General features: G+C 38.4%; 1 pseudogene; it reads right to left on the reverse strand.

Moving 5' to 3' along the window:
- Nucleotides 1–1,511: 1,511 nt before the first annotated feature.
- LOC127664424 (arginine/serine-rich coiled-coil protein 2-like) lies at nucleotides 1,512–2,782 on the reverse strand (annotated as a pseudogene).
- Nucleotides 2,783–8,016: the final 5,234 nt, after the last annotated feature.

Consider the following 8,016-nt stretch of genomic DNA (forward strand, 5'->3'; position numbering starts at 1 on the left):
ACATTTTTTTATGTGCTTCCCAGCCATTCAAGTTTCCTCAGTTGAGAATTCTCTGTATCATTGTGTACCTCATTTTTTAACAGTTTTAATTGACTCTAGAGTCTCACTTCTAAGGTTCTTTGTATACATTGGATATTAGCCCTCTATCAGATGTATGTATCAGGATTGGTAAAGATGTTTTCCCAATCTGTTGGCTTCCATTTTTTCCTGTTGACAGTGTCCTTTGCCTTACAGGAGCTTTGCAATTTTATGAGGTCCCTTTCATCGATTCTTGTTCTTAGAGGATAAGCCATTGGTGCTCTTCTGTTCAGGAAATTTTTCCCTGTGCTGACATATTCAAGGCTCTTCCCCACTTTCTCCTCTATAAGCTTCAATGTATCTGGATTCATGTGAAGGTCCTTGATCCACTTAGACTTGAGCTTTGTACAAGGAGATCAGAATAGGTTGATTTGCATTTTTTGCATGCAGCTCTCCAGTTGACCCAGCACCATTTGTTAAAAATGCTGTCTTTTTTCCACGGGATGTTTTTTGGCTCCTTTGTCTAAGATCAAGTGGTCATAGGTGTGTGGGTTCATTTCTGGATCTTCAGTTTTGTTCCTTATTATACCTTCCTGTCTCTGTATCAATACCATGCAATTTTTGTCATTATTGCTTTGTAATACAACTTGATGTCAGGGATGGTTATTCCCCCTGAAATTCTTTTATTGTTGAAAATAGTTTTCACTCTCCTGGGCTTTTTGTTATTCTTAATGAATTTGCTAATTGCTCTTTCTAACTCTATGAAGAATTGAGTTGGTGTTTTGGTGGGGATTGCACTGACTCTGTAGATCTCTTTCAGTAAGATGGCTAGTCTTACTATATTAATCCTGCCAATCCACGAGCACGTGAGATCTTTCCATCTTCTGAGATCTTCTTTGAGTTCTTTCTCCAGAGACTCCAAGTTCTTATCACACAGATCTTTCACTTGCTTGGTTAGAGTCACACCAAGGTATTTTATGTTATTTGTGACTATTGTGAAGGGTGTCACTTCCCTAATTCCCTTTTTTCAATTGCATATTTTCTTTATTCACATTTCAAGTCTTATCCCCTTTCCATTTTTTATCATCACTGCCCAGCTTGTGTGCAGGATTATGTGCCACATGGCCAGACCTTCTAAAGGACATCTACAGAAACGTTGGCTTCATTTTTCAAGAAATGGAAATAACTTTGCTAGGTAAAGTCAAAAGTATAGAAGACAGGGGACATGAGAACATCTATGTATGAGATTTTATCCCACCCAAAGCTTTAATATATTTGAAAAGTAGAATTCATGAACTAAAAACTATTGTCCTTCTAGAGTCCTGTCAAGTTTAATAGAAGTGGGTTCAACCTGATTACAACACTGACACCAGTATCACTGATCTGATATTTACAAAAAAGTAATATTTTTCAATAAATTAATGTCAATGCAACACCCAAGTCAGTTATAATACTAGCTGTTTGGTGAACAAGGTCCTAACATCAGACCAAGTCTATAAAGTCCAAATGGATATTTTCCAAACTTCACACATTGAAGATGTGAAACCCAAACCTGTTTCTCTTTGTGTGTGGGTTTGCAATCATACTGAGCATCAAGATTTCAAAAAAAAACTTCTTGTTGCTTCAAAGTCTTTTAACTTTCTTTATCAATGGAGCTATAGCCAACTTCATCTTCACTCTTAATGCCCATTAACTTCCTAAATTTGACATTTTGGTCCTTGTTTCCAAAATTCATTTTTTTAAGATTTCAGCAGACTGAGATTTGTTGCCTTCTTTCTTGCCTTGCCAGAGCATTTTCCTCTCTTTCTCTTGCTCAGCAAATTTCACGGGATTCACAGCTGCTGGGTTATAGTAACTGGGCACTGCTGCTATACCTGTCTCTGCCAAGGCTTTAGCTTCCAGGGCCACTATTTGGGCAGCCATAGCTATCTGAGGAGTAACCTGGGTAACCTGGGTTCCTGATTTCAACATTGCCTCCAGTTGCTGCAGCCACGGCAGCCATTTCTTGTTGTTTCTGATTTTGACCATTTCATTTTTTGTTCTTATAGTTTCTTTGTCCTTTTTCATCTAGCTAATCTTCATGGGTAAATTGCTGTGTTTCTCCCTCCGAAAGGAGCTGGACTAGGTGTCTGGCTTAGGCTTCTGCTAAATCTTCTTGGGTTTTTTTTATCCGCTTCTATCTTGACTTCAACTGCATGTTCTGCTCCTGGTTCTAGTCCTATGCCTGTGTATGGATCTTAATCAGGAGAAAGTTCTGATCCTTCTTTTTCTATATCTGCCTCTAGATGGTGACATCTTCCTGCCTCTGCTTCTGGGTTGGGATTGATTTTCCAATCCCTACTTCTTGAGCAAGACTTCTTCCTTTCCCTGTTTCTACTGCTATAGAGTCTTTAACTTGATCTAACTTCTGCCCCATGATGACTTCCTTTCTTTGTGTTTGTGTCTGTCCTCACCATTCCCAGATGAATTTAATCATTCTCTTCCTTTGTCAGTAGAGTGTTCTTTGTCATTGTGCTCCTCAGACTTGTGTCTCTTAGAGGCCTTATCTTTGGATTCTTGACTCTTTGCTTCTGCTCAGGCTCCTGTGCTTGCTTCCATCATTAACTAATTTTTGTTTTCTTTCTCTTGACCTTGACCTCAACTTTGAAAAATGATGTTTTGAGGCTACTGAAAAAATAGATATATTTGACTACTCTTTTTTTCTTTTCTCTATCTGGTGATGTCTTTTCTGGGCCTAATCTCATTCTGTATCAATAGCCACCATTGCTTTTGAGTCCCAGCTGCTAAATTGGTGCTTCTGCTTACCCACACTCAACAGTACTCCCTAATTTCTTTCTCAGCCCGTTTGTCCTTTGAGTAGAGGAAGGTTATTGATTTGGTTGAGTTTATTGTATATCCAGCCATCTTGATGAAGTTCATTATCAGGTTTAGGAGTTCACTGGTGGAATTTTAAGTAGACTATCATATCGTCTGCTAATAGTGATATTTTGACTTCTTCCTTTCCAATTTTTATCCGTTTGACTTCCTTGTTGTCTAATTGCTCTGGCTAGGACTTCAAGTACTATATTGAATAGGTAGGAGGAGAGTAGGCAGCCTTGTCAACTCCCTGATTTTAGTGGGATTGCTTCTAGTTTCTCTCCATTTAGTTTGATGTTGGCTACTGGTTTCCTGTATATTCCCTTCACTATGTTTAGGTATGGGACTTGAATTCCTGATGTTTCCAAGACTTTTACCTTGAAGGAGTGTTGGATTTTGTCAAATGCTTTCTCAGTATCTAATGAGATGATTGTGTGGTTTTTTCTGTGGGTTTGGTGCAGAATTTTATCAGACCTTCAATGAAGACCTAATTCCAATACTCTTCAAATTATTCCACAAAATAGAAACAGAAGGAATGCTACCCAATTTGTTCTATGAAGCCACAATTATGCTTATACCTAAATCACACAAAGGCCCAACATAGAAAGAGAACTTCAGACCAATTTCCTTTATGAATATTGATGCAAAATTCTTGCAAAAAAATCCAAGAACACATCAAAATGATCATTCACCATGATCCAGTAGTCTTCATCCCAGGAATGCACGATGGTTCCATATATGGAAATCCATTTATATAATCCACCATATAAACAAACTCAAGGAAAAAAACACACAATCATCTCATTAGATACTGAGAAAGCATTTGACAAAATCCAACACTCCTTCATTATAAAAGTCTTGGAAACCTCAGGTATTCAACTCCCATACCTAAACATTTGAAGTGAGAAAACACATTACAAATTCAGATCTTTGGAGGTGATGATATTTAATTAAATATAGGCTAAGCCTTCTATGGATAAAACATCTTGTTCTCCAGGGTAAAAGAGAGGAGAGCAAGATAAAATTTGCTGCATTGAAGATAACAAACAATAACAATTATAAAGTCACTGAAGACAATGAAGGATTAATTTCCTCAGTCAGAGGTAGAAAGCCAATACTTCAAGGGGTATGGAGAGGGGTGCATCTTATAAGGAGGGTGGAAAGTCTATTTCTTCGGGTGATATAAGCCCTTGAGAATCTGAAGGTTCAAAGTTCCCAGCCTCATGGTGTCCTGCCACACAGCTCCGTCCCAGGTTACAGGATCCCATCCTTTTTTTTTTCCATTTTTTTAATTCGATATATTTTTTATTTACATTTCCAATTGTTTCTGCTTTTCTAGCCTTCCCACTCCCCGAAAGTCCCATAAGCCCCCTTCTCTCCCCCTGTCCTCCCACCCAACCCTTCCCACTTCCCCATTCTGGTTTTGCCATACACTGCTTCACTGAGACTTTCCAGAACAAGGGGCCACTCCTCAGTTCTTCTTGTACCTCATTTGATGTTTGGATTATGTTTTGGTTATTCCAGTTTTCTAGGTTAATATCCACTTATTAGTGAGTGCATACCATGATTCATCTTTTGAGTCTGGGTTACCTCACTTAGTATGATGTTCTCCAGCTCCATCCATTTGCCTACAAATTTCATGAATTCATTGTTTCATTGTGGCAGAATAGTACTCCATTGTGTATATATACCACATTTTTCGCATCCACTCTTCTGTTGAGGGATACCTGGGTTGTTTCCAGCTTCTGGCAATTATAAATAGGGCTGCTATGAACATAGTTGAATATGGAACCTTATTATATGCTGGGGAATCTTCTGGGTATATGCCCAGGAGTGGTATAGCTGGATCTTCTGGAAGTGAGGTGCCCAGTTTTCAGAGGAACCACCAGACTGATTTCCAGAGTGGTTGTACCAATTTGCAACCCCACCAGCAGTGGAGGAGTGTTCCTCTTTCTCCACATCCTTTCCAACCCCTGATGTCTCCTGAATTTTTAATCTTAGCCATTCTGACTGGTTTAAGGTGAAAACTCAGGGTTGTTTTGATTTGATTTCCCTAATGACTAATGAATTGAGCATTTTTAAAGATCTTTCTCTGCCATTTGAAGTTCTTCAGGTGAGAATTCCTTGTTTAACTCTGTACCCCATTTTTAATAGGGTTGTTTGGTTTTCTGGATGTACAGAGCCATATTGGGGCAGTCTTGCACTTGGTCAGAGTTTGACTTTGGTCAAGGTTAACTTCTCCCAGTTAGCCAGGATCCTGCTCCACCTAGGGTGGAGCGCTCGAAGTAAAGGTTAAGTTCATTGTTCCTCCAGGTATAGGGATTCCTGAATTAAGCAAGTGACCCACCCAGCTGCCGGAGCAGTCAAGACGAAGACCTCCAAGAGAAGCTAGACAACTTCCACCGGAACTCAGCCTGGAGTCTGGGGGGAAGGGTTTGCCCGAACTGTTATAAGGTCTGGCGCCATTAAAGTTTACGGCTTTGATCAGTGAACATTGACTTGGCCGTACGTTCTTTTCGCCGCTCTTCCCTATGACCCCAAAATTCTCTCAACAGGTAACCCGGTTTACATGTAGCTGCTGGCGGCTACATAGTGGCGCCCAACGTGGGGCGACCTGCCACGAGAGAATTTCCTGAGGTAGCCCTATCCAGCGAAGCTTCGCGGAAAAGGTGAAAATTAATGGTATCAGCACGGTAAGCAACATAGAAGTCAAAACTAGCGCTAGTGAATTCGTGTCTATTGTTGTGAGTGCAGGAATGGATACAGTTTTTCAAGCATACTGCGTGGACCCAGCGCAGGACTGCTTGGGTTGATAGGATAGGGAAATATGGGGAAGGAATTTGGTAGGCATTTGCCCAAAGCTCGTAAGAGCTGATTTCGGCGAAAAGAAAGGGGTTTTTAAAAATAGGCATATGTCCACAGCTTCTAAGAGCTGTTTAAAGAGGAAAATGGATGCAATTGCTTAACAAGCACGCTTAACTTTCTGTGTATCTTTCCGTGTTTGTCCCGGTGCACCGACTGTCTATGTGTATGTTTATGTCCTCTCTGTGTCTTTGTGTGAATGACTGTTTCATGTTAAAAAGAAAAAATTGGTAAAGATTACATCTGCTGGTAACCTCTTGAGCTAGCCACAGTTTGTGTGGGGATTGATTCAAAGCCACGCCGCGACAGCGCAGCTCACTCAAGAGGCAAGCGTGGCTGGGGAAAAAGCCGCTCTTAAAGCCCAGAAACCTCGAGATTTGGGAAGACTTTGGTTTGGCTTGTGAAATTCATGTAGTCGCTTTATACTTGTTTCTAATTGGTTTTAATGATATAAGGCTTTACATTTCTTGACTAAAGAGTTATAAATTAATTGGTTATTATGTAAAAGGTATAGTGTTATTAAGAAAAGGTTAGTTTAAAACTGGTGATTCAGTGTTAGAGCTATCTTAACTAACTACACGTGGCCTAACGCCACTCATGCCTTGTTCTTGTTTATAATTGGATTTAAAGGTATATTTTGCATGTCTTGACTATAGAGTATTGGCTTAAGTCACTGCACATGATTTAAAAGGTATAATGTTATTAACAAAAGTTAGGTTAAGGCTGGTAGTTTAGGGTAGTCGCCATTTTGAACACGTGGCATGATGGTTAAGGCTGGTAGTTTAGGGTAGTCGCCATTTTGAACACGTGGCATGGTTAAGGCTGGTAGTTTAGGGTAGTCGCCATTTTGAACACCACGTGGCATGACGCAATCCAGGAAATACAGGCCTTTGGGACGCTCCTAAATTGGCATGGTGTTTCATGTGAATCTTGGCCTGGAGATTAGACTTAATGAAGATTAAGATTTAAAATATTGTCTCTTTAATAAGTTACACTGTTATACACTTGAACATAAGAACTGGCATACAAACCTTGTGCTGTAAATATGTTTGCCATTAATTTTAAAGAAAATAGATTGTTTAAAATTGAGATTTGCTTCCAAAATTACAATTGTGCTCTAATATTGCAAGAAAACATTGAGTTACAATAAAAATCAGTGTGTCATTGGCTACAGTTTTCAGTTTGCAGGCTCGTAATTGTTAACATTTTGTAATTAAGATAATTTTGAGAGTGATACAGCTATGGGTTTTAGAGGCCCATTGCCTCTTTTCCACAAGTTTATAGGCTACAATGGTAGGAGCAAAATTTAACCCTCCAAGATTAAAAAGGAGATCTCTGTAGAAATGTATTTGATATCAAGTAGGTTCCTTTGACCATGAAATTACAGGTTTCTTTTGTTTAATCCTGTCTTAGTTAAAAGGCTCAGGTCTAGTCCTTGCCAAGGACTAAAGGTGGATCCTAGGGCAGATAAAAAAAAAATGTATTTTGTCTCTGTTTCAATACTAGAAGTTAAGATCTTAAAATTTTCAGTGTATAATGTTCATAGAATGTTTGTTACAGGCCCTTGCTCCTATAGACTTTTAGAATTTTTAGGTAAATGGCTTTCAAAAGTTGTTAGGATATATTAATTGGCTTTATCTTATATTTACCTCATTTTAAGCTTGCCACAGAAGGTCTTAAACCTCTGTTTTCAAGGTAGGAAACGTTTGTTCCTTGCTTCAAGCAACAATCAAATTTATTATTAATGGTTGATCTATTACATGGCAAGCATTTTTAGGCAAAATTAATAACTGTTATCCAAAAGATAATTTGTACTATCAGATCACATGTTTATTCCTTTAAGTTACTCCCTGCTTCAACACAGATACCTGAATTGGGTGCTATAGCAGCTATTTTTAAGATGTTAAAGGTCAAGCTTTTAATAATAGTAGATATACATAGCTCATGGTTTATAATTGCTTAAAATTGGTCCATTTTTAATACTGCTAATTCTTAATATTTACAGTTTATACAAATGTGATTCAAATTTCTAAGAACAAAGGATATGTTCTCTAAATGACTGTCCTTTAGGTATTTGAAATAATTTTATATTTTGTGCACATCAAATTATAAAGATTTGTTCTTGATGTCCTCAATTTCTACCTCTACCACGTAATGGTGTTAATCCTAGAGGACTTAGTTATTACAGATAAATGATATTCATATTTCTAATTTAAAAGATTAAAAAAAATATGTACATGTGACTAATGATTCATTTTTAGGCTGTCTAGTTGCAACTGC

The sequence above is a fragment of the Apodemus sylvaticus genome, chromosome 1 (genome assembly GCF_947179515.1).
Source record: "Apodemus sylvaticus chromosome 1, mApoSyl1.1, whole genome shotgun sequence".
Lineage (NCBI taxonomy): Eukaryota > Metazoa > Chordata > Mammalia > Rodentia > Muridae > Apodemus > Apodemus sylvaticus.